This window comes from Accipiter gentilis, chromosome 16 (genome assembly GCF_929443795.1).
Source record: "Accipiter gentilis chromosome 16, bAccGen1.1, whole genome shotgun sequence".
Classification (NCBI taxonomy): Eukaryota; Metazoa; Chordata; class Aves; order Accipitriformes; family Accipitridae; genus Astur; species Astur gentilis.
Genome location: NC_064895.1, coordinates 10404016 through 10429674, shown reverse-complemented (window position 1 = coordinate 10429674; position 25659 = coordinate 10404016). Strand labels below are relative to the sequence as shown.

The 25659-nt window shown below is 39.6% G+C and overlaps 1 protein-coding gene across 12 annotated transcripts in view; it reads left to right on the top strand.

Moving 5' to 3' along the window:
• Positions 1-25659, top strand: part of MYT1L (myelin transcription factor 1 like) — a 310962-nt gene that overhangs the window by 115743 nt on the left and 169560 nt on the right. The gene's annotated exons all lie outside the window — the stretch shown is intronic.

Genomic DNA, 25659 nt, shown 5'->3' with positions numbered 1-25659 from the left:
AGAGTGAGTCATAACAATGTCAGAAGAAAATTGGTCTCAATGTCTATGTCTATACAAAGTAAATAAAAAGCACCCTGTCTCTCTGTCTGGCCCTGAGGGCACGTGACAGAGCATGGCCTATATCCATATGGCTAAACTTTCTTCTTCACTAAAACGTGTCAGCCTTGTCTGTATTGCATATTGGGAACCATCCCAGGCTTGCCTGACCCTCCAAACTGTGCCCAGGTGTTGTCTGGAGGAGTGCTAGTTCCCATGAGTCAAATCTATGCCAAGGAGTGTACCAGCAATTAAATAATATGGACACTTGCATGCCATAGTGCCGTCGCCCTGTTTAGTTTACTAGCATAATAGTTTACTAGACAATGTCTGCAAAGGAAGCTGCTGGCACAAGAAAACCAACAAAGGCTGTATCTGTTAAACTGTTTGTATACCAATTAAGTGGATCTTTATAGGACCAACTGTAGAGTGAAGTGAATTGAAGGTAATCTTTTCAGTATGAATATAATAATAATAATAATAATAATAGTAATAGTAGTGTTCCAGAATAAATACTATGCCTCAAATACTGTAATGTTCAACTATGCCATGTCTCCATGCTGTATTAGAAAAGTACACATTCAGTGGCAATTTCATATCTTTATTATTCTCACTTCCTCTGGACACTTCTCTTCCATATAATTGCAACTACTGTTTATCAGCCAATATTTTCCATGGATGTATGAAATAAGTTTAACCAGTTTCTCTAGAAACAAAGCAATGACTGCTCAGTAGCTCCTTTTTAATTCTTTTGGTCCTCCCTCGCTTCCAGGACAGACATCTCTGGACTTGCATTGCAAGCATACGTAAGAAGGACTTTTCAACTACTTTTATCCTTTTTCAAAAGCTGTGAGTCACTTGGCAGCTCTAGCTAAGTAGAAGCTTTCCACTTCAGCAGTCCACTCAATCAAATGAAGTTGTAATGACCAAATGATTCTTCAGCAGAAAAAAAGGCAATTGGAATCTGTTACCTCATGGTTCAGAAAAAAATTTTCCAGCCTGAGTATTCAATACCTTTACTTTGCCTTTGAGAATGCATATATTTTACTGTAGCAAGGCATACTTACGTTCAGTCTACACCACTGCAAGGATCACATGTAGAGGACTTGCAGGTACGAGATTAAATAAGAATCTACTTGTGCTGCTTTAAAACTTTATGCCAGAAAACAAAGGTATGACCAAAGCAGAACCTGGAAGGCAACATGCTTTTTTATTCTGATTTTTGTTTTGGAAGCTAAATGGAAATTACTTTGGGATGTATTGAGGTAGGGGCATGGAGAGGATACAACCTGATTATTACATCTTCTCTTCTTTTTTTAAACTCTTAATAAGCAAGCTAATTACTTATGCTGATTCTGCATTCACTGGGATGAGGACAAATTTATCTGGATGCTGATGCCAATGAAGCATGTATTCGTGTGTCATATATCACAGTCTTAGCCATGTCAAATTGAAGGTTTGTCTGCCACTGGTGCTAAGAAGAAGGCTTTATAAGGCATATATGGCTTCTACAAGCGATCTGTTATAACAGCTGTAGATACTGGCTTTCCATAGCCACTTTCAAAAAATGTTTGGGAAATTGAACATGTAGTTTTAGAGTTTGGGAATGACAAAGATAATCTCCTTTGGAAATTATTTGTTGAAGTCTATTGCTGCTAATAGAAAGCTTCTGGGAAAACTTAAAAAGCAAGACATGGAGACTTTGAACCCCATAGATACAGAGTAAGATAATTTAGTGTTGGTGTTCTTTTCACTACATGATTTTTAATAATTAAACTTTGAAAATGAAGTTGATATTAATTCATCTGTGAAATGGTCATCCTTGTAGGATCTTAACTTGACCTGTATGGAATCTAATTTCTGTGACTTAGTAAGAGGAGAACGAGATGAATTGCTGGTCCTAAATAATAACCAAAAGGCTTTAGGGCCCTCTCTTCCCTCTCAATATCTATCCTGAGCATGCTCAGTAAAAATACATTAGTGATTAGTAACTGACAATCTATTTAGAGCAATGCTTTGAAACCTGCCACATTAATTTCAGGCTTGAAATTCTTAAAATAGAAAGATTTCTAAAGTAATGTGTTCTCAGATCAAACACCTGCCTTTTATAGGACAGAAGGAGCTTTGCTGAAAATTGAAAGATGCAAGGAGGACTCTTAATCAATGATATAATATTTCTTCTGATAGTGGAAACTGGTCCCTGAACACCTTTGTAACAGCAATAAGAATGCATAATTTTGTTACAAACACCTTTTTAATAATGGCAGTAATAGATGGATTTCAATAAACTCTGTTTTAGTTCTACATCTATTTCTGCTAATGTTTGTTTAATATTGTCTACAAAATGGGTTTGTGCTGTTCTTCTCTCTGAGGAAGTTATTTTAAAGTTTAAATGAGAGTGGTTACACTGTTCATGTTTAGGTTTCATTTGAAAATCTGTTGGGTATTTGGCCATTTGAATGACTCCTTCAGGAAATTAGGGACTGCTCTTTGAGACTGCATTCATTGTCTGAGGTGAGAGGAGATCCACATTTTGTATAGAAAACAGCTTAGTTTGCTTTGGCTCCCTAGCTTCACTGTGGTTGTCAGGCGGATTATCTCCCTGAGAAAGCTGTAAGCTTTCTAGTTGCACCACTGACCTGGGTTCGACAGGGATGGGGTTAATTTCCACCAGAAGCTGGGAGGGGGCATGGCCAGGATAGCTGACCTGAGCATGCCGTAGTGACATCACGCTCAGTCTGTAGTGTACACCTGAAGGAGCTGGCCGCGGGAAGAGGGACTGTGGCTCGGGAGCAGGCTGAGCACCGGCTTCCAGGTGGTGAGCAATTGCCTTGTGCATCACTCGCTTTATATATTCTTTTATTAGTAGTATGGTTATTATTATGTCTTCTCTCCTTGTGTTGTCCTGTTAAACTGTTCCTTGTGTTGTCCTGTTAAACTGTTCTGATCTCAACCCACGAGGCTTTACCTTTTTCTTCTGATTCTCCTCCCTATCCCACAGTGGGGGAGGAGCGAGCCAGTGGCTGCCTGGCGCTTTGCGGCTGGCTGGGCTTAAACCACAACAATCACCAGAAGATACTAAAATATTAAGGGCGAACCCCCCCCCCCCCAAAACTTCACATTGTCTGTCTGTCAGTTAAGTTTTTTACAGTTCCTCATTTTTAAGAGACATGCACAATGTACGTGTCCATTAAAATTATAAATCAAGTATCTCCCAAGGTTTGATCATTCTTAATTTGTGCCAGTCCTGTGAAGGGGTTACCGAATGATCTGATCTAGAGGGACTGAAGGAAAAAGGTGGCATCAAGTGCCAGAAGTGCATTGATCCTCACTGCTTGGCAAACCAGCCTGTTGAGATAGCAGGTTGCTCTGCCTTAGAAGACCGTACTTGAGCAAGAGTTAGAAACAAACACTTTTATTACTACTAGGTTCCCAGAGGATGGGGAGATGAAGAGTTCTTGCACAGAAGCCCTCCCTTTTATGTACACTGGTCTCCAGTCTTATAAAAAATGTCTGCCTGTGTGACAGTTTGTGGAAATATTTAAAAAATAGCTTCTCTATTACATTTGATGGCAGAAGATGAGTGGGAAAGAGAGGGGCCACAAAATTTTAGTTTTAAATAAGAAATGCAGATGAAAATAACTGAGGGAAGAGAAGTGTTGCTTAACCCTCTTTTCTTAGTCTTTTGTTTTTCTGTACATTTTGATTCTTTGCCTTTATGGATAATTTATTCTAGCTTTCTGTTGCTTATGATAGCCATTACCCTCTCTTGCTCTCCCTGTAGCAACTAACAGTAAGAACACCCAATATATGATTTCCTTGGATGAAGCCAGGAGTACACCTGCATTAACAGCTGGAGAACTCAACAGCGAACAATGATCACAGCCATTTTAAAATTCTCTACGACTCATTGTAACCTCACATCAGATGGAGAAATGGAGAGATCCCCATGGGAAAAGCCTTTTACCCTTGGCTCTTTCTCATAAATTTTGGCCAGTTTTTTAGAAGAGCTGAGCAGCTGTGACTCTCATCATCTTTGATTGATTTAAAAAGACCTAACAACTGTAGCTGGTAGCTTTTGACCTCTTAATTTACTTATTAGATAGGACCTAAGCTCTCTTGAAAACCTGGCATTAAGATTATAATAAGAGTTTATAAAAAAAAAGTTCCAAGTTACAATTGTGTAAGGATCTCTAGTTTCTGACTTCAAGGGTTGTCTGTTAGTGTTTGGGACTGACTTCTGTATTAGAGGACAGAAAGCTGGGAATGGCCTTATATGAAGAGGAATTTCTGCTGAATAAATCAAAACTGATATCAATTGAAAGAGTATCATGTGAAATTGTTGTTTTACCTTTTCCTGTCACAAGAAAAAACATTGCCCCCAAAAGGCATTTCTTTTAAATGGGGCTTCACTTTACTACTCCCCCACACCAGTAGAAACATCTTTGAAATGTTGCCAGAAAAAGCAGGTGTATGCTAAAGGCTTCATACCATAAGCTTTCAGCATGTAAACTGTGTTCTCTCAGTGAGACTAATCACATGATACTGGGCATAATAGTGATAACTGGGACCCACTCGGGCTGGCAAAACTGAATAGAAATCAGACCGATCACTTGATTGGGACCTCTTCCAATTTTGTTTTGGATTAAAATCAACTTTCTCTGAATCATTCCCCTCCATTCTCTATCTATCCCCTCCAATCCTCTTCCTCCTGAAAAAAGAGAGTAATAATTGAATCGCTTATTTCATTATGCTTTTAGGCATCCAAAAGAGATTTTTTGTAACCTACTTTTTTTTTTTCTTTTGGAGTACCTCAGTGGTGGTACTTTTAATGGAAATGCTGGTTCGTCTCCATGCAGGACTGATTTCTATCATCCATTTCTTAAACGGAGACTGTAAGCTTCAGTACTTCTGATGTTACCTTAAAACTGAGTTATTCTGCTCTGTGTGGACTCCAGGAAACTATGCGGGTGGCTTAAGTTTAGGGGTTGGCCATACTGTCCTAAGCCCTAAAGTTCCTCTCTCTACTGCTGTTGCCCACTTTATGCCTGCCACGGAGGTGGCTGCATCTGTGTGCTGTGGTATGCATGTAATTGGAAGCATTCTGCAATCTAGCAGAATGCAATATAAATGTAAATTATTATTATTCGGCATATTAACCCAATATTAAAATGCGGGGGACTGCATTTTCAAAATATAATATGGGAGAGAGACTTATAAAACCCATTTCCAGTCCATGTCATTTGTTAATGTGATTGTATATTTAGACCTAACAGACGACTTTAACAATTACCTTACAATATCTGTGCATTCTGCAAGTATAAAATATGGCATGAAAGTGACTTATGATATATGAAGCCTAGTGAGCTTGGAAAAGAAGTATCCATGGACTTGCCTTCCCACCCCCCACCCCAAATCCTTCTTCTTTGACACTTCCTGCTGTCTTGAAAATAATTCAAGAATAAGAGCACATCAAGGGTTGAAAGAGGCTCCGACCTACATCAAAGCCTGCAGTGGCAAACAGAGGTGCAAACTTCATCTGTTTGTGTGACGAAGTTGTGGGCAACAAGGAAGAAAGGAGCAAAACACACTTGTTCTTGTGACAGCCTGAAGATGTTATTCATGGTAATTCTCAAATGCCATAATGCTGGTAACAGCAGCTTGTGATGTGGAAAACACTTCTTCCATCCTCATGCTTTCTGACTTCTTTCTGTAGCAATTTGCCATTAGCAGATCCTAAATAGGGAGTAAACAAATTCAGCTGTCAACAAATATCAGGTTCTGATCGCCACTGTCTTCAGGAGGTTTTGACCATTTTGAATTATCAGAGGAAAAGAAGTGTTGCTTTATGAAGTGATAAAACCCCGTTTTGAATAAGCTTCGTCATTGATGAAGAGTACTACTAAGCTCTCATCCAGGCCCCGAGGGCCCCAGTAGCCCTGCCAGCCCTGCCTGGCCTCCCCCTGGAGCTCCCCCACCCTGCCCATGGGCCCAGCACTGTGGACCCTGACCCCAGGGTAGTGTAGGACCTTGCCCCCATGGTGGGTGCTATGGGACCTGCCCTTTCCATGACACTGGACCTTGCCCCAGGAGCCTTCCACAACTCCAGGGTAACCTCCAAGCCCTGCAGGACACTGCAGCCAACCTCCAGAAGGGGGTCCTAGCCCTGCAGGCTTCTCTAACACCCCCTGCACCCACAGCAACAATCTCTGCATCCTGAACCCTTCAGGGGTGACTGAATAGGGTACGGGGGCCTTTTAGTCAGATGTGGCTAATCTTTGCTGCCTGCGTCTTAGCCGCTCCTGGATCGTGATGCTAGCTGTAGACTGGGTCATCCCTGAAAAGGGTGTTCTGGCCTCCAGAACACTGTCAGCCTGTGTTGAAGCATGGAATATATGAGAACTAGCATCTAATCAATTCTTAAATAAAGTAAGAAAATGCAAATGAAAACCAGACATCATCCAAAAGCACTGCTATAACAATGGTGGCTGTACATACTGACTTAAAAGAGTATTATGCTGATAGTGTGTTTTTAAGTAACCAGGTAGGTCTGAGTCTACTAAGAGTCAAGGGTAAGTGACAGATACTATGTTCCAAAAAGATGCAAAATCTCAAGACTAACCTTTCTCTTTTGGGGCTCACATGCCTTAGCACCCTGTTGCACTGGAGTTCTGGTTCTGGGATTAGGTGGTGTGGATCATGTTCGAGGTGGACAGCCTCACTGTTGTTCATGTGCTTCAGCCTTTTTTGGACATGCGGTGGTAATGGACATGTTGCAGTGCCTCTGTTCAGGATGTTCCTTGCAGATCCAGATGTGTAGCTAAGCATGAATGTTTAGCCCATGAAAGAAAGAACTGGGATTGGTAGGGATTGATTCCCTACCCTTCCCTGATAGCTGGTGTAGGAGGGATAAAACCGTAACACACGGACTGCAGCCATCGCTATCTTCTCACTGTTCATGCAGGAGGGAAGGCATCTTCTTTGTATATGGTCAGTTTTATATGAGCCTAAGATAGTATGACATGTAATTGGGCAAATCAGTGCCTCCCACTACAGAAACACCCAAACTGGCCTGGAGCTACCAGGACCATGAGGCAAGGCATAAGACTTGTTTCAGCATGAGTGAGTACTGGAAGTGGAAATGATGTGACTGGCATGACACTCTAGTGAGTAAGTCTTGCTGAGCGGCCATCCCAGTGCAGCGATAAAGTTTCCACACCGCAGCTGATACATTTGGATGGTGCTGTGCACCTTATATGCACCAGGTGTAGGCAACCCTAGCTGGAGGGTGTGCCAAGTTCAATGTACAAGAGAGTACCAGTAGGCATGCTGTACTGGTTTTGGTTGGGGTGGGGTTAGTTTTCTTCATAGCAGCTTGTATGGTGCTATGTTTTGGATTTGTGACCAAAACAGCGTTGATAACACACTGATGCTTTAGCTATTGCTGAGCAGTGCTTGCACAGCATCATTATCTTTTCTGTTTCTCACGCTGCCCCACCAGTGAGGAGGCTGGTGGGTACACAAGGAGTTGGGAGGGGACATAGCCGCGACAGTTGACTCTGACCGACCAAAGGGATATTCCAGACCATGGAGCATCGTGATCAGCAATAACAGTTGGGGGGGATGTTTGCCAGGGTTGCTGTTGCTTGGGGGCTGGCTGGTCATTGGTCAGCTAGTGGTGAGCAACTGGGATTTTTTGCATCACCTGTTTTTCTTGGTCTTGGGGTTTTTTTTTTTGTTGTTTGTTTGTTTGGTTTTTTTTTTTTTTTTTAATTAAACTGTATTTATCTCAACCTACAAGTTTTCTAATTTTTGCCCTTCCAATTCTCTCCCCCATCCCTCTAGGAGGAGTGAGCGAGTGGCTGTGTGGGGCTTAGCTGCCTGCCAGGGTTAACCCACAACAGATGCCCAGTCTATTCTGTACAGCATTATATTTTTAAACATCAAGAGATTACTACACAAATTTCTAAAGCATGTTTCTATATGTACTCTTCTTAAGAAGAAAACCTACTCTCTAAGGAGATAGCTAATGTTTACATATGTAACTGCAAACAGTGTGTACTCAAAATACTGGGAGCCAAGCGTTACTGTAGCCCTAATATTAATGTATATTAATCCATAATTAATCCATGCTGACAGGCTGGTAATTTTTCATGGTTGGGAAGAGGCTTTTCTGACCAGTATAACTTTATAGTTGTGGATATTTGAATTTTGTCTTAATTTATACCACAGAAATGTTGTTTTTTTTTTTTTTTAAAAAAGCTCTTTCCCTTTTCCTGTCATGGCAAAAGGAGATAATAATTCCCATCTGGTGAGAATGATTTTTGTGCAATAGCTGTATGTTTTTTGAAGGAGTAAAATATGAATAGCTAGTAAGATAGAAATACAGGTATAACCACTTATAACTTTGTTGTGTGTTTTCATTTGAATCTTTTATTACTTGTAATCTGTATCGTACTTGTATCATATACCTTGTATTACATACTTGTATTATACTGTATCATTACTTGTATTCTTTAGAACAAGTTGAAAGATTTCAAAATTTCAATTTATTACACAAAAAATTTAAACCTTCGTTTTCAATGTCTGCTCTGTTACTTACCTAAGTACTCTGAAAACTCTGTTACTAACTCTGAAGTGCTCCTGTGTGTAAAGGAACAAGAAATTTCCCAGATTTCTGCAGTTGGAGACTCCTCAGAGTACAAGCTGAAAGAAGTCTGGTCAGGTCATCCAGCACGTCCCTGAAACTGCCAGGCCAGGGAAAAGAAGGCTGAAGTTATACTGCAATTGATCTGGGGCTGCAGCCAGCCTGATACAGTTTTGAATAGCTTTGAGGCTGCTTTAAACAGTGTCTGAGACCAAGCTATGCTCCCATGTCAGGGAGACATAAATATCTTCCTGCTTTCTCAGCTGAATATTGAGGATTTTTATTAAAGGGATGAGGAGAAAGTACAGCTTTATGATAAAAGTATAATTACTACTCTTCAAAATACAGAGAATATATATTCAATTCTTTATTAGATGTACAATATTAACACATTGATGCCTTAACTGAGATTGGTATCCTATTGTGCTATACGTACACAGAGTGAAAAATGGCACCTGCACAAATAAAATGCTATTTGAACAGACAAGATAGGAGGAAAACCAGGGTAAAGGAAGTGTTATTATTCCCTTGCTACAAAGGCAGATGAAGTGAGGAGTTCTGTGTCATGCTGAAGGTTTGTGTATGACCTGAGCATGGCACCTGGGGCTCCTGGGTCTGCCTGCTGGCCTCACCACCACACACCTCGACTCTGCGGGGGCACAGTGAGTGGGGACTCCAGCTCCCCCCTCTGTCACTCTTCCTTGGCCCACCATGTGTGTCCTGTCACGCAACAGGCACAGCAGTTTTGAACAGATGTAAAACGTGGTCCACAATAGGAGAGAGTAAGGCCTTCTAGGTCTTATTTTATATTTTATGTATTTCTAGTGTACCCATTACTTTACCTTGGTAAGCACTGTTGAGCAATAAAAGGAATTTATGCATTTGTTGTTGAATACAGTTAAACTCCAGTTTTCCTGGAGTGTGAGATTATTAAATGAAGATTGAGCTGGCGAAAGAGGCACTGTGTATTCTTATCTCTAAGATCTAACCATGGGTAGCAGAAACTAAATTCTCTCTTCCAAAAGTGCTTACAAAGGTAACCGGCAACTGTTAACCAGGTGTGACTGAAGCAGTGCTGGCTGATTTGTGGGGGGTAGCTTTCAACAATAGGTCCAGTCAGTGGATTCTATCGTATTCAGCTCAGTTCATATAGGCATAATTTACATTTCAGTACTGTTAGCTATTTCAAAGCTGATTAATGTTCATTACAAAAATGGGCCATGCTGCGCAGATCATGACAGTCTACTGTGAGAGGCATCTCCCTGGAAGGTCCAAGGAGGCAAGCTGAACCTAGGCGAAGAGCCTTGTCAGAAGTTGGAGTGACATGAAGGAGGAGTCTGATGGTCCTGGCAGGGAAAACATGAGTATCATTTAAGTATCTGTATAATTTTCTATGAATTTCACTGTTGTTGCTCCAAGATCTCTGAGCTCTCAGCCTTTTCTGGTGTCCCTGAGTGCACCAAATATATTGAGATAGTCTTACCCTCTCTGCCCTCATTTTATATCAAGCTATTTTGCATTAAACTAATATATTAATCTACTATATATCACAGTTAGTGAACAAACAGCATAATTATCACAAGCCAGGCGAGGACTGCAGAGTATGGCTGCCTGTTTGGCACTGCCTGCCCTCAGTGTGCCAGCCCTTGGTTCCAGCTGAGCCTAATGTCATCCACGGGTCTAAGCTGTGATTAGGGGACACTTCCAAACCCACCAGAGCCATCTTGTGGCATTTTGAGTAGAAGCTGGGCTTACAGGTGGAGCTGAGATGTTCTACTGCTCCTCTCCAAAACAAGGTGTGTTTTGTCACGTGTTTTGTAAATTTAATATGGATACCTTGGTCCTGAGTTTTTAAATGTTCTTTTTTTTTTCCCCTAGAAAATCAGATCAGGGTTAAAACTAATTCAGGTTGGGGTTTTTTCGGCATAGGAAGCTTCCATGAAATGGTACATAAGGCACTGAAAGACCACATACGCACTCACAACATTTCTGTATTTGACTTCCCTACCTTTGCCTTTAACAAGGATTGAGGTAGGTTTGAAGCTTGAATTGTTTTCTCAAATCAATAGGACATTCTTCAAGAACTTAGCACACTGCTGACATTATTTTGGAAGGCCTTCCTTATGTTGCCTGTGCAAATCTTTATGAGCACACCTGGGTTCATTCTCTAGTACTGTCCACTTGGTACCTCAAAACCTTGGTGTCCAGGAGGAAAGCTGGAAATCCTTTTTATCACTAGCTGTGAAAAAACAGCTTTTACACTGATGCAAGCAAGGTGACTAAGAAGTTCCTGAATTTGGGTCTGAACAGCATTTTGCCAAGTTGTAGGCACAAAGTATTAGAAATAAAATGAGAATGGTAGATTTGTATGTCAGCTCTGTACCAGCAGTAATTTAGACCATGATAAGCGATCATTTGAACCAAAGGGATCTTGTCACTTTCAAAAAAGCCCAAGCTAAAGTTTGAAGGCACGGGAATAAAACCAAGGCCCTGCTATACTTGGTAGCATTTTCTTTGTTCCCTCGCATTGCTGACACTTCAACCTCTGTCACAGTGATCTGACATGCCTGCAAGTATTCCCTGGCAAAGCAAAGTTTATGTTAGCCTCTGCGTTCACCTGCTATGGGCCACATCTTATCTGCAAGCGTCTTCTTTCATGTTTCTTGGACACTACTGGTAAGACTGTCCACCTGTGCACCTAAATATTTATCTCCAAGGAAACGTATTGTGTCTGCAGTGTGCTCAGATTTGCTTGGGTATGAGATAAAACCCTGCATTTTTTACATAAGAACTCAATATGATGACACATCAAGTCAGTATGATCTACTGCATTGTAAACGCTTCATTTTCTATATTCTTTTGGTTAATAGAACATACTTAAATTGAAGACTTTTTACATGCATTACAGAATTGTTAACACCTAAGCACATTACTATGTTATACAACATATTTAATTTATATTTGGTTTTTTTCAATATAGGGGAAACAGCCCAAGGAATGTAGTGTAGCAGCTGTCCTGAACTCTGTCAGATGATTACGTTTAAAGAAGGCAGAATTTTAAGCACTGTGATGTAAGAGGCTTGTGGACCAGAATTCGTCTTGGAATTGCATTCTTTGCTGTGCTTATGTGTTGATGACATGAAAAGTCGCAGCAGTGTAAAAAGTGGAATTTGCCTTAGCTTTCCTTTGAGGTGGGTGCTAAAAGACACGTGCAGGTTGATTTGCCTCTTCTACAATTTAATATGTACATTTGAGCTCAGTGCCTTAGCCCTCCTTTATAGTCAGTGGCATTTAGAGTGATGAGCTTAGATAGAGTCTTCTGTATTACAGATATCTTCATTAGGTCAATGAATGCTAGCAGTCTTAAAAAATTGAGAGGTGTGATGTTTGGTGTAGTAGCCTGTTGAAGACTTGGCTTTCTGTGTCAGCAGTACAGTTTATAAAACATTCTCTTCAACCTTTTTAAAGCTGCTGCTACATTTTTATACTTAGAGGAACCATTTTCATGAAACATCAGTGGCTATAACAGGCATTGCTTTTGGCAATACCAGGAAAAAGACTGAGAATTGAAAGTGGTGGCAATATAATTTAGAGTTTATAACATTCAAGGTTAAGTGAGAAAACATTTTTTGATATGGTCTTTGCTTCATCTGTTCTGTGGATAGAGACTAGTGGATTGATTACTTTTTTACCATTTTTATGGATATTTACACTCATTAAAAGGCTAAGCATCACGGCCACCTTTATTTCAGTGTTCTAATCACATAGGTGTAGGTGTTTGTCCACTCTTATGCACGTACATAAATGTGTAAGAAGTAGCTTTAATTACAACATGACAAAGAAAAGCTGTATTCCAGTGGCATCTCTACTTCAATTAGAAAGCAAAAGCTTCTGCTCATAATTGTTTCTCTTAAGATCTGTACATTTTTCTCATTTAGGGCACCAAGAACTACTCAAGGAAGAAAGCATCCTTTTAAATAGTTTGTAAACTGCTTGTTCTGTTGTTTAAATTGACTTCTAACACTATTTGTTTATGAGGAAATGGGGTTTAGTTTTTTGGATTGTTTTGGTTCTCAAGGAACATTTAAAGCTTGGGTAAGATTTCTGTAGTAAACAAATTATATTTTGTGCCATGTAAACAAAGTTGTAAAGTTTTGTGCATTACACATAGATCTGGTGGTAGCAACATAAAGCTAATATCAGCAAATGAGAGAATGGGAAACCAGTTGCCTCCTCTTTCTAGTGTGCAATCAGTGTAAGAGTCTCTATGATGGGCAATTACCTTAACTGCCTGCCTAAAGCAGCAGCGAGTTGCATGATCAGTCCAGTGCACAAGATTACACACTCCCCACTACTTGATGAAGAAATTCAGCCGGCACTGATAGCTATCACATAATTCCAGTGTACTGCTTTTAAACTTGTTAAGAAGCAAAAAAGGTACTAAGATAATGCAGTTTGAAGGCAGTGGATAAAATAGTATTTCAATCATCATAGGACTGCCCAGGCTAAAAGGGACCTCAGAAGATCATCTGGTCCAACCATTTGTGGGAAGGGGAGCCTCGATGAGATTAGCTAGCACCCTGTCGAATTATATCTGGAAAACAGGAACTCAGATATCTAATTCCTACTGCAGTTAGTGTAGCACAGAGTGATATGGTGATTGCTCAGAATGAGATTGTAAAAGCATTCTCTTTCTGCTGAAAAATCACACACATTTTCATTTATTTGCATTACTTTTATTTAACAGATTTAGCTTTGTTCTAGTTGAAATAGGTAGAAAAAATGAAATGTCATACTTAAAATAATTTGTAGTACAGGAGATCTCCTTCTAGTTGTGGTATTTCTAGCAAAATGAAATCATGAGCATTCCTAATCCTTTGTTTCAGTCTGTGCTGTTTAGTAATCTGTGAGGGAAGAAAGCCAAATAAACAGCTGGCATGTTTTAGCGGTTACTACTAGCTTTTCTCTTGGCTGTCTGTGTCGAATAGGAGGGATTGCCTGGTGAATTTAAACGCAGGGCTGAGTGCCACACATTCTCATCTTACACTTCGACTCTGCTGTTACATTGAGCAGTTCTGGCACAAAGGAACCCTAGAAGCGATGTGGTTGCTCTTTGGTAGGAGAGAGCGAGCCTTCTCCAGGGCTGACCACAAACTGTGAAGTGAACTCCTAATAAAGGCTGTCACAAACCTTTGCAATTCTGTTTCTAGTGTAGGGCCTGTTTCTCTGGCCATATTCGCTGAAGTGAATACATGCCAACATGTGTACATGAAAAAAAAAAAAGAGAAGTAACATCTCTCCCTACTTCAAAAAGGCGAAGTCATTGTGCACTTTTTGGGTGGTAATGAAATAAGCATAAAATGGATAGATGCAATATGATATGTGGTAGTGAAGTTTGTTTCACTTCTGAGAATGACTTCTCCCACAAGAAAGCATTCAGACTTAGTTAAAATTAATGAATTAGTATGCATTGTAATTGCAGTCAACAGAGCATTTTTTTTGTGCACAGTATAGCAATATGCAGACTGGTATTGATTATTTTCATTCTGTCTTCCATAATTTCTACTTTAATGTTATCAGTTTTGGTCTGTAGAAATTGAGACAATCAATATTTCTTTATTGTCTCAGTGTGGTTTTAAAAAACATCATCAATGCTGAATTAATTAACACCAATGAATTGCACATGATTCATTTCCATAATACTGTTCCTATCTGAGAGTATTTTATCTCCCTTTATCCCTATTCTTCTATCATAATATCTCAACTTGTTGCATCTTCACTCGAGGAGTAGCTAGTATTGAGTTATACAATGCTGTGAAATCAACAGTACCATTTGAGAAGCAAAGTGCTGCTCTGAATTTGTAATGATCTGTATTTATCAGTGAATACAAATTTACAGGAATTGCTTAACTGACCAGTAAAAAGTAGATTTGTTCAGTGGATGCTTACAAGTTTGTATAATGGTTAGCATGAGGAGGTTCCACATCTCACTGTGGCTTCTAGTTGGTACTGTAAAATATGTCCATTGAACTATGAGGTTTAACAAAGCCTGAGTGTGACCTATGGAGTGTTTAATTCTATTTGGCTATGTGTCTGGTTTTAGTTTTTTATGGCAAACTTTTTCACGTAGCATTTCATAGTTCTAGAAATTTGTTTTTATTTTTAAAATCCTGGTTGTAATGCAGTCAGAAATGCTGTGATCCCTAATCTCAAATTCTTTCTTCCTAGTCCTTATGTCATTAATGATCTCCTCTCTTTAGATAAGTGGTTTTTTTTTTTTTTTTTTTTGTAACTTGTTCAGAGATCAACATAATGACTTAAGTCTCTAGCCCATTATGTCCAGCTACCATAATTTTTCAGCTCAGTTCTCCTGTCTTTACTAATTGAAGTCACACATTTAAATATGGGGGTTTCTGTATTTCTTTGGCAGATTCCAAGTCTGGTATAACTGTCCATGCCTTTGCACATATCCTGTCTTCAGTTTGTGCTGTGTGAATCCTGATTTAGAAACTTACTGGTACATCAACTGAATTGCAGTTACACTTCAGAATAATACAATATAGTGTATAGATATATATGCATATAATACTTTCCTATGTAAAGATTTTAAAGACCCAGGTAATAATTTTTAAACTTGATAATTTAGTTGTCTAAAACCTCTCCTAAATTGAAGTGTTAGAACCCTTATTCACATGTCTATGTACGCAAACTTTTAATCTACAAAGTTTTACCTTCATTTAGACATGCAGTGTGAAAATACTGGCTTCTGCAGCCAGTGCTCAGAGTCTGTCTTATATCAGAGCTGCCTGCTCTTAGTACGCTAATCCACACCGTTCTAAAGTCTTTTACCCTGAAATCTCTTTTTACCCATCCCTCAACCCCTAATGAACTCTGGGAAGTGTGGTAAGTCATCTGCCTTTTCTATTGATGGTAATAAATTTAGTTCCCAACTTAGTTAAAATGTATAAATACAGTATCTTTCTGAATGCTGGGATACAGACCATCCAATACTAGAATTGTACATTCCTTTTTACTGACTGATTCCTTTTTACTTATTCTGGTGTCACTCTTCATTTCATTAATTTTTCATTTTCTGCCTCCAGGAAACTTCTCTCCGATTCTGGCATGTTTCCCTCTTTCTCCCTAGTGAACATACTTGAGACAAAGAAATCTTTTAGCTTTGCAGCACTCTGTGCCTCATCTGTCATCAACTCGCCTCCATCCATCACACCAAGAGACTACAATCTCCCTCAAAATCCTCCTGATCCTTATCTATTTGTAAAACCTTTTGTTTGTCCTTCTACCATTAGACTAGAATTGTTTTAAAATTTTCCTTTCTACTGTGGTGCTTTTTGTTTTTACTGTTTAACAGATGTCTCAATTATAGCAATAATAGTATTTGACTACTGTTTGTAAGCACAATCTTGGGAGGAAAAAGAAAACATATAGTTAATAGCTGCAAAATGCTTTAGGCCTATAACCTCCTGTAGATTTTACACAAAATTCATTGACTTTCCTGCAGTAGCAGAAGACTTGCTTTTTTTTTTACAAAGTAGCCGGAATATACGTAATGCATGGTTCACTATAGTGTTGGGGACAGAAGCTCAACCACGCTCAACCACTCTGAGCTACTGTAAAGATCACGGTTTAAACAGTTTCCACTGTTTTGCATCAGGTGAGCTTATTGTTTGCCACGATCATTTATGCAACCAGTGAAACCAAAAATACTGTGTTAAGTGACCAGAGAGATGAATGAGGCTCAGATTCCCAACTGTGAATGTTAGCTACTAAAGATAACATAAGAAGGAGATGGTCTGAATGTATCCTGACTGTGAACAGTGGTTAGTTATGTTAAATTGCCTGCCTCTGCAAGAGTGTCCAATACTCTTTTGAACATGAATAATTTTTAAATTTCAGGTGAAGAGAAAAGATACACCAATGGATTTCAGGCTTGTTCAAAATCTTATTTAATATATCAACCAGCTCAGTTCTGCTACCATAGTCTGATGTAGTATACCAAGCAGTGCTTGGATGTGAGGGACAGGGCAGGTGCTTGTGTACTTTGTGTAATGGATAAGCAATTTAGGATTAATGTGTAAATTGTCAGCATGAAACTAAAAGTGTAGCCTTTTTTTCCAATAGGTTCTCATGAGTCGCATGAAAGGGCTTCAGCAGCCCTTGTAGGATGAGAGTTAGCATTCTGTTTGCTCTAGAGAATCCATGAGTTGAGCAGTCCTAGAGGAGACAACCTTTAAGTAATATTAAATTAGTTACATCTGACTGTTTAATAAATATTATAATTTTTATGTTATAATTTTTGTTAATTTTACTGTCTCAGTGGCATCTTGGTCTTGTCAAGTGGACAGGAGTGCTTACCATCAGCTAGGGTAGACAAATACAGATTGAAATACAGTCCTTATTGTAAAAAAACATGACTGTAGGTACCATATAACAGGTGAAAAGCACATTGATGGTGAAGTGCAAGCAAACTGGAAGGCATTCGAGGTCAACGATGCAAGCAGTGATCACAGTATACCTGCTACCTAATCTTTGTCAAGGTTTTGCTTGGTTATCACCACAAATGAAAGACTCAAGGAACAATCAGAGATGTACAATTAGCCAGTTTTACAAATGTTAATAGGAAATAATAATGTATGAAAGACAACCCAGAGGAAATGTCAGAGGGTGTTAGAAAACTGAGCAGTTGCATGGTGGAGACCGGCACTTTTACTTCAGAACTTTTCTTTCCAGGCAAGAATACTCTATATGGCGCTGGCTTCACATTTCTTGTTATCTTCTAAATCTTACATGTCTGAATGCTCATTATCACTGTTATATAATATTGTTTTGATTAACTGATACGTCATCAGCTTAGACTTGAATTTTTGCAATTCTAATCTGAGAATTTTGCTCAAATCTCTAAGCTACCAACCAAGTTATATTCTCAGATAACCCATTCTTTTGTTTAAGAATATATTGAGTTATATTGGAATATATTTCTAATGTATACTAATATAATACATACAGTTAATTCCCACCCTCAAACCATCCTGACAATTTCTAAGCCTACCTGAAATTGTATTCAGAATGTACCTACTGTCTCCAAAATGGACATTTTCCTAAAGACTTCCTATCTCCGTATGCAGAATTACAGAATCACAGAACAGTTATGGCTGGAAGGGACTTCTGGAGATCTAGTCCAATCTACCCGCTAAAAGCAGAGTAAGCTAGAGCAGGTTTCTCAGGGCTGTGCCCAACTGCTCTTTGAATGTCTGCGTAGGTGGACACTCCACAACTGTCTAGCCAACCTCTTCCACTGATTGATCACACTCACAGTAAAAAGAACCCAACAATTCTAATGTTTAAATGGAATTTCCTGTATTCTGCCCATGGTTTGTTCCTATTGCCTCTTTTCTGGCTCCCTCTTCTTTACATGTCCCCATCAGGCACTGATACACACTGATAAGATCTTCCTAAGCCTTCTGTTCCCCAGGGTAAACAGTCCCAGCTCTCTCAGCCTCTCCTCATATGAAACATGCTTCAGTCCCTTTATCATCTTTGTGGACCTTTACAGGACTTAATTCAGTATGTTCATGTCTCTCTTGTACTGAGGAGCCCAGAACTGGATACAGCACTCCAGGTGTGGCCTCACCAGCGCTCCGTAGAGGAGAAGGATCACCTCCAATAACCTGCTGGCAATGTTGTTGCCCTTTCTTGCCACAAGCGTGCATTGCTGACTCATGGTCAGTATGTCCACCAGGAGCTTTGGGTCCTTCTCTGCAAAGCTGCTTTTTAGCCAGTCAGCTCCCTGACTGTTCTGATGCCTGGGTGCAGGAATTTGCATTTCCCAGGTGACCACGTCCTGCTTGGTCACTTGCTAACCTCATTTTGATAGTTAAAGTGGCTTACTTTCCCTTCCTGAGATTCCTGTTTCACATACAAAATCTCGAGTTTAGGATTTTACATTATGTACTTTTTGAAGACTTGTCATGTGTGAATCAGATTCAGTGATGAGTTAACCCAAATTCTAGGGGTATTTGGATACAGATTTGGTTTCTTACCTCAAATTATTTTGGTTTTAGATTGTATAATTAAACAATGGTAAAATGTTTTCTGATTCATAGTTCCAGCCAAAAATTCTGGAATCCTAGCCCATATCTGTGTTTATGGAGGACTAAGAACAGAATAGAATTGCACATAACCCTCCCTGACAGAGCATTCCTGAAGATACATACCCTGATGGTTCTCACTGTCTAGCTCTTTGCATTGTTCTCTTACACTTTCTGACTTTATTGTTGATTTTCCAAACCCCCCCCCCCAAACTGGGCACCAACCCTTCTGTACCCTTCTGTACTTTTCAAGGGACTTAAATTAAGAGCCCCTTGAGTTTCCCAGCACAAAACCAGATAGCATGAATGCAATACCATGTTTCTTACGATACTTGATGTTTTCATGCACGGTATCCTTCTTCAAAAATCCCATGGTCTAGGCAGAAAATTCAGGCCTGTCCTTTATGGTAATGTGATATAGCTGTGTCAGGTCTGCTATTGCAGCAGCTGGTAGCCTGGAGCGTGTGGTGCCTGGAGGACGTATGCTCTTTCTATGGTTGGAGAGCTGTTAATACACAACTTCGTCAAACCCTTGCAGAACAAGTTCCTGTATGAAGAAGCTGTTGTCCGCTTGGCCCAGTAGGGCTGGTAGCTGAGAATCAACTAATTTGGGATTAGGAAATTAATAGAAACACACAAGGTCAGGAAGGGCAACTTTTCCTTGGGACAGGGAGGCGTTCAATATTCCAGGAGGTCCTCAGCAGGCTGACATTTAGCCTGTAGGTGGCAAAATGCCATCCTGGGAGAGACTTGCACTGGGTAACCATACACTTCACTGGAATATTGAAAGGCAGAAAGTCCTCTTGCTATGTGCAGACACAGAGAACTTCTAGTACTAGTACCATATCACCAACTTGCCTAGGGACAGCACCCAGGAGCAGTGAGGCACTTCCTTCCAGCATCAGATAAATTGGAGGCCTGGACTGGCAGTAAGACACTGCTCTCTGTCGAGGGTTTCCATCAACCACTTCCAGTGTGGTCTGCCCAGACACCAGACTACCTGCTCCTCCCAACCACTTACCAGACATCCACTAGATGACGGCTAGATTTTCAGCTAAATTAGTTCTCCAGCTGCCCTGCTTGATGTGGGTAAAGACACAGACTTCTTGGGTTACTTGCTCCAAAAGCCTGCTCCAGCACTATTGGGAAAGACCTAAATGTGTTGGACAGCAATAAGCAGCAGAACATTGGTGAGTCTTTTGGTGTCTTTTCAGTTTGAGGAACTGGGGGCAAGGCTACACAGGGCAAAGGAATAAAGGCAATACAGTTTTTAGGTGCCAGTTACACAAGAGAAAAATGGGGCAAAGATGGGATGTACTCCCACAAACAAGCCTGTCCCCAACTTCACATTGTCACAGTTACCCAAGGGCCCTTGGGTAGGAAATTATTGTATCAATTATGTGTTTTAAAGTATTACTCCTTGTTAACAGTATCACTGTTTGTATCTGGCAGTAAGTAATGTTTGTTTTCTTAAAAACAATTTTAAAAAAAACCAACAGTATGGCTATTTTCTGGACTTAATGACATTTGTACTTTAAATCTTTTCTTCTCTCACCCTGGAAGACAAATGCCATCATTGTATACCCTTATTCTGGGTCAAGCTCTTAGCTTCTAATATGTAAAAAAGCATCCTCAGATGACACTGAAAGAGTGATTGGACCAAGAATGTATTTGCAAGATAGAGCAGAGGCATCTGGCATCAAGAGCTGGGGAGCATGTGGAGGATGGAGAAATGCTGGAGTGTGGCTGGGTGACATCCTCCAGTGAGGCAACTCAGAGTTGGCAGGTGCTTGGGGCAACTGTCTCTTGCTCCATGCTAGGTGGTGAGCACAGCAGTGGTGCCTACTCACTGCTTTCGCAGGTTCAGAGTCATACTTTTAGCATGACTACTGGAGGAAGGCCAAACAGGAACAGATGGGTAGGGAAAGATGTGTGTGAATATAGATGGTGGAGATGGCATAAGCCTTCATGCAGAGGAGCCTAGGGTACAGCTAAATAGTGTTTTATAAAACTTACTTTTTTAGCAGTTGCATGGGCTGGGAATCTGTCCATTTCCACTGTAAAGTGTGACCTAACCCTTGCAGACAGATAGGAGAGAGTACAGGAGAGAGGAATGGGTTTAACTGTTCAATGTTGACTCTTACTAATGAACAAGCAGGGAACTTCAGCATGGGTCGGATGGTCTTGTCCTGCTTTATATGGTAAAACCTGGAAGAGTTTATTAAGCTTGGAGAACAGTAAGTGGAGAAAAGTGGGATAAAATTGTTGGGAGGAGGAGAGATTTAGAAGGAATGGTGAGAGAGATGAGTTGAGAATGAAAGGTTTTCAGCTGTGAAGTAGGTAAGTTAACAGTTGTGATACCAGGTGTGGATGTAGAGGAATGATCTCCCCAATCTGCTTACAGTTTGGATTTGCATCACTTCTGTTTCTGAAACTATGTCCATCAGAGTTGTACTCAAATTTGTCAATAAATAGGTGAGGGCCTTTCAAAGACTACAGTGAGGCAGAGGGTAAACGCACACACGGACTGTGAATTACACAGTAGGCCACTGTGAATATGATGGGTTCTGATGCTGAATCAGTCTTGTGGGGAGCGCTAGCAGGTCTTGTCCTGTCACAGCCACCTGGTTTCAGCTAGCCAGCGCATTGGCTCCACAATGCTCTGTGATGAGTGTGATGATGGGTTTGTCAGACTCAAAACGGCTTTGCCGTCTTAACCATCTTCCAGGGGTTAAGACAACCTGCATCTCTACTGGGATGAAGTCCAGAGGTAGGTATGTAGTCTCTTTAGTGCCACTTACTAAATTTGGTGTAGAGCCAGCAAGGTGGTCTTTCATATTCCGGTTAGCGACTCATTTAAAGGACATTGTGAACTTGTAATGCTGATTGTGGATGACCAGTGCTGTTCAGACACAGTGACCCTAAGTTTGGTGGTCGTAAGTCTGTTCCTGCTTAGGCTTCAGTGGGGCCTCCACCTCTTCTCTTCACATCACAAATACCCGATTGTCACACAGGAAAAGTCACAGGGAGCTGAGAGGAGTGGACAGGGCTCTTTATCTAGGGTTCAGTAGTGGTAGAGGGCTTTGGATGTGCAAAATACAAAGGGGAGATAAAGCAAGTGCTACAAAGGCCTTTCTAAAGGATACAAGAGAGCTTATGGCAGAGATACCATTGCTGGGGTTGCCTCATTCCTAGTCCTCAGCTGCCCTAAAAATGCCTGCAACATAGACACATATGGGATATTCCCATCTGGGAAGCAGTCTTTGTGCTGATGTAACCAAGGAGGTCTCCCAGCTGAATACATGAGCCAGAAACAAGAAAAGTTTGTGTAATTGGGGTATTGCAGGGTTTTTTTCCCTCTTGTACCATGAAAAAGTAAGCCTCACTAAAATGCTAGTACAGGAGGTAAGTTAACTATCTAGTCTGCCTGCACACAAGGATTTCCACTTGAATGGAGTTGAGTGGGAAGGGAAGCCAAAAAGTTGTAAAGCAGCAGGTCCATTCTTCTCTTGTGCTGACATGCCCAGGCATCTCTTGTACCGTATCAGTTTTGCACACAGGTCAGGATGTTTGAGAAACACAGGTTGCTTTTTATCTTATAAGGCTTTAAAAGTTTTGGTGGTAGAAGACTAGGGTGTTTTCCACACTAAGACTTACTGAATTGAGACCTGCTTTTCTGTAGAGTATACTGATCAATGCTATAAAATACTGTAGTTAACCTGGCTTTTAAAACTGTTATTTGATGTATTATAATGCTGGGTTTTTTTTGTAATGGAGACAAAGAAGAAAATACCCCTGGCCTGATCCTGGGATTCATTACATGTGGGTACACTTTATTTCAACATGGAAGTCCACTTACATACTTCCTTGCGATTCAAGATAAGCTGAGGGGCAGTCTGTATTATTGCCCAAATCAAGATTTCTGGTTTAAATTTAGCTTCTTAGCTATATAACAATAAATATGTTTGTTTCTGTAGACAGTGAGAACAAAGGAATGTACAGCGACACCAAAACAACGTAGTAAGGGCAATAATGCCTCCTGTTCTGTCCTATGTGTCTCTAAGGCAAATTGCTGCTTAAAACATTATGGAAGGAAACTCATACTTTCCAAGCAAGTAGACAATGTCAGGATCTTACTGTTGCAAGGAAAACATAACCTTAAATATGTTCTCATCATTACACCTTGCATTAGTGGACTACTAAAAATATGCTTCAGGTATTTTGATTCCTAGTTTCCTTCACTAAATATTAATTAAAAATCTCTTCCTAAAATAAGTGTAGAATCTAGTAGCTTACTTAATTTCATATATTTTCTTATTTCTTGGTGCTGATCAGCAGTGAAAGTTTGTGTAATTCATGTATTTATAGCTGAACGCTCATAATAGACTATGTTTATTAAACTGGTCCACAGGGTAAAAACTGCACAAACTTATGTCTTAGGGACACAATTTACATTGTCTTTCAGAACTACTGACAGACACACTGGGCTATTTGTATTTTTGTTTAGTGCTCAATTTATTTTTGGCATGTTGGCAATATTTAATAACAACAGTATATAAGGCGACACAATTCGTATAAATTTTACAAACAGCAAGAATGCAGGCTACAGTTTTATTAGTGATAGTAATAAAGGAAATGGCCCACATGAAATGACTACAAAGACCCCAAATAATAAGGCAGTGTCTGATTCTTAAAATATACTCTCCTGGACCAATTAAACAACTCGCATCTCCCTGAAAGAAAATAAAAGCATCAGACACAGAAAGGCAGAGCAAGAGCATTGGAATTTAACAGTGTGGTGGTCAGGGGTTTATTCCCTGAAGAAGATGATTAGACTTTCAGAACGTACCCAAATTAAGCTCTGGAGTGATGCCAATACTGCAGAGTCCTTAAGAGAGTTCAGAGATGTAGCCTAGCAGCCTTCACCTTTGCTATGCTGTGTCTCCTCTTCAGGTCTTGCTCTGGTGATGTTAACTGCTTAATTCCCAAGTGAAACACTGAGATCTAACCCATGGGGATCATTTATAATGCATATTATCTATCTGGTAGGGATTACCTGATTTTACTGAGTAGAACAATTTTATCTTACATCCTTGAATACCATGGTGGTAAGCACACTAGATATAAATACATAGTCAGAGAAAAGCAGTTTTACTCACAGATTTTGTCTCTTCTGAAAGATATACTTGCAAGCTCTCCGTTTAAAAATAATTTCCAAAAGTTCTGGTGTTAGCTTTAAAAAAATTCACCATTGCACCTGCACCTGAGAGATGCTAGTCTCAAAAAGACATGAGCAGGTTTGTTAAGGAAGGGAAGTTCAGGTGAATAAAGTGAGAAAAATAGTAGACTATTTTACAGTCTTTCTTACTTGAATGCATGTTATCTACACACTATTGTTTATTTATAAAAGACGTTGAGTATATGTGACCAAAGTTGTATGCCTGTTAATGTTAGTACGCTATGCTAAAATGTCCTTGAAGCACATAAATTTAGGACAAGTAGATATAACATAATGACAGATAATTTCTTCCTCCCTGATCCTCCAAGTTTATTATGAGCAACTGATTTGTAGATGGAAAATGGTACAGATTACCCCAGTACATACTGTATATCTCACTTATGCTTAGAGAACTTGCTTTTGAAATACTAGTAAGCTTGTCAACATTAGTCTTTAGGAAACTTGTGACTCCACTGTTTAGATTGTATCTTAGAACTCAGGTTTATGGATAGTTGGGGATGTTTAGCATTTGAAAGATCAGGTTAGAATGATTAATCTTAGTTATGCACATCTCCCGTTAAATTATGCAAGTCTTGACCTATAATAGGGTTTGAGATGACAGGGGGTTTGAGCACATTAAGTTTCCTTGCAGCGGAAGATATTCATGCACAGCCTAATCCAGATACTCAACAGCAAAGGTCTTGTGGTCCAGTGCTGGAACAGCTTGACATATGTAACTTCCACTGAAATCAATGGGACTAATAGATGCTGAATAAGGGCTATTGTCTTGTAATTGGCACAAGACTTGAAAACAGAAATAGAAATCTTCGTAGATCAATTCTCTTTATTGTGTTTTTAACCCTTATTACTATTTTTTTTTTAAGTTTTGGCAAATGCGCACGTGCTTAATTTATTACCATAAGCATTTCTCTTTAGCAGTCACGTTAAAGTTGATTTGTAGGTAATTGCAGATTGGAGCCTTAGAGTGTATTTCATCTCTGTAAGATGGTAGATAGTCACAGGATCGAGTCCACCATATTGTTGTACAAATTGTCATGATAATTACCATTTCTGGTTCTTGTTACAATACATGTCACAAGTAATGGATTAAATTTATGACATTTTCTCACTGTTGTCCTAGTTTTTGTCACTGCAGCCAGAATGTATTATCAGAGACAAACAGACATGCCAACCATTAAAAAGTGAACATCATTTTTTGTCACAAATTTTTATAAGAAAACCTGGCATATGGTTAACACCCAATTATGGAATAAAGTAATTTAATACTGCCTCAGAATAATTATGATTACTGAAAATATAATCACCCTTGTTGATTTTTTGGTAGCACACACTCTTAATACTGCTCTATAATATATTACTGTAAATTGATGCATTTTAAAAATATATATTTGCAGACTGCAAACAGAAGTGGTATTTTGGACTACATCTGGTACATGTTTGAGATAAATTTTGAAATACATATTAATTGTGTAACATTATAGCTGGTAGGAAATTAGGCTGGTTTTAAATTTAGTTTGCCTTTTAATGTCAGTCAGATTTAAAAAATAAATGCTATGTAATGATAGTCATCTTTATTGTCACCAGGGACTGATTAGAGACCTAAAAAAAAAGAAATAAAAGAAAGTGAG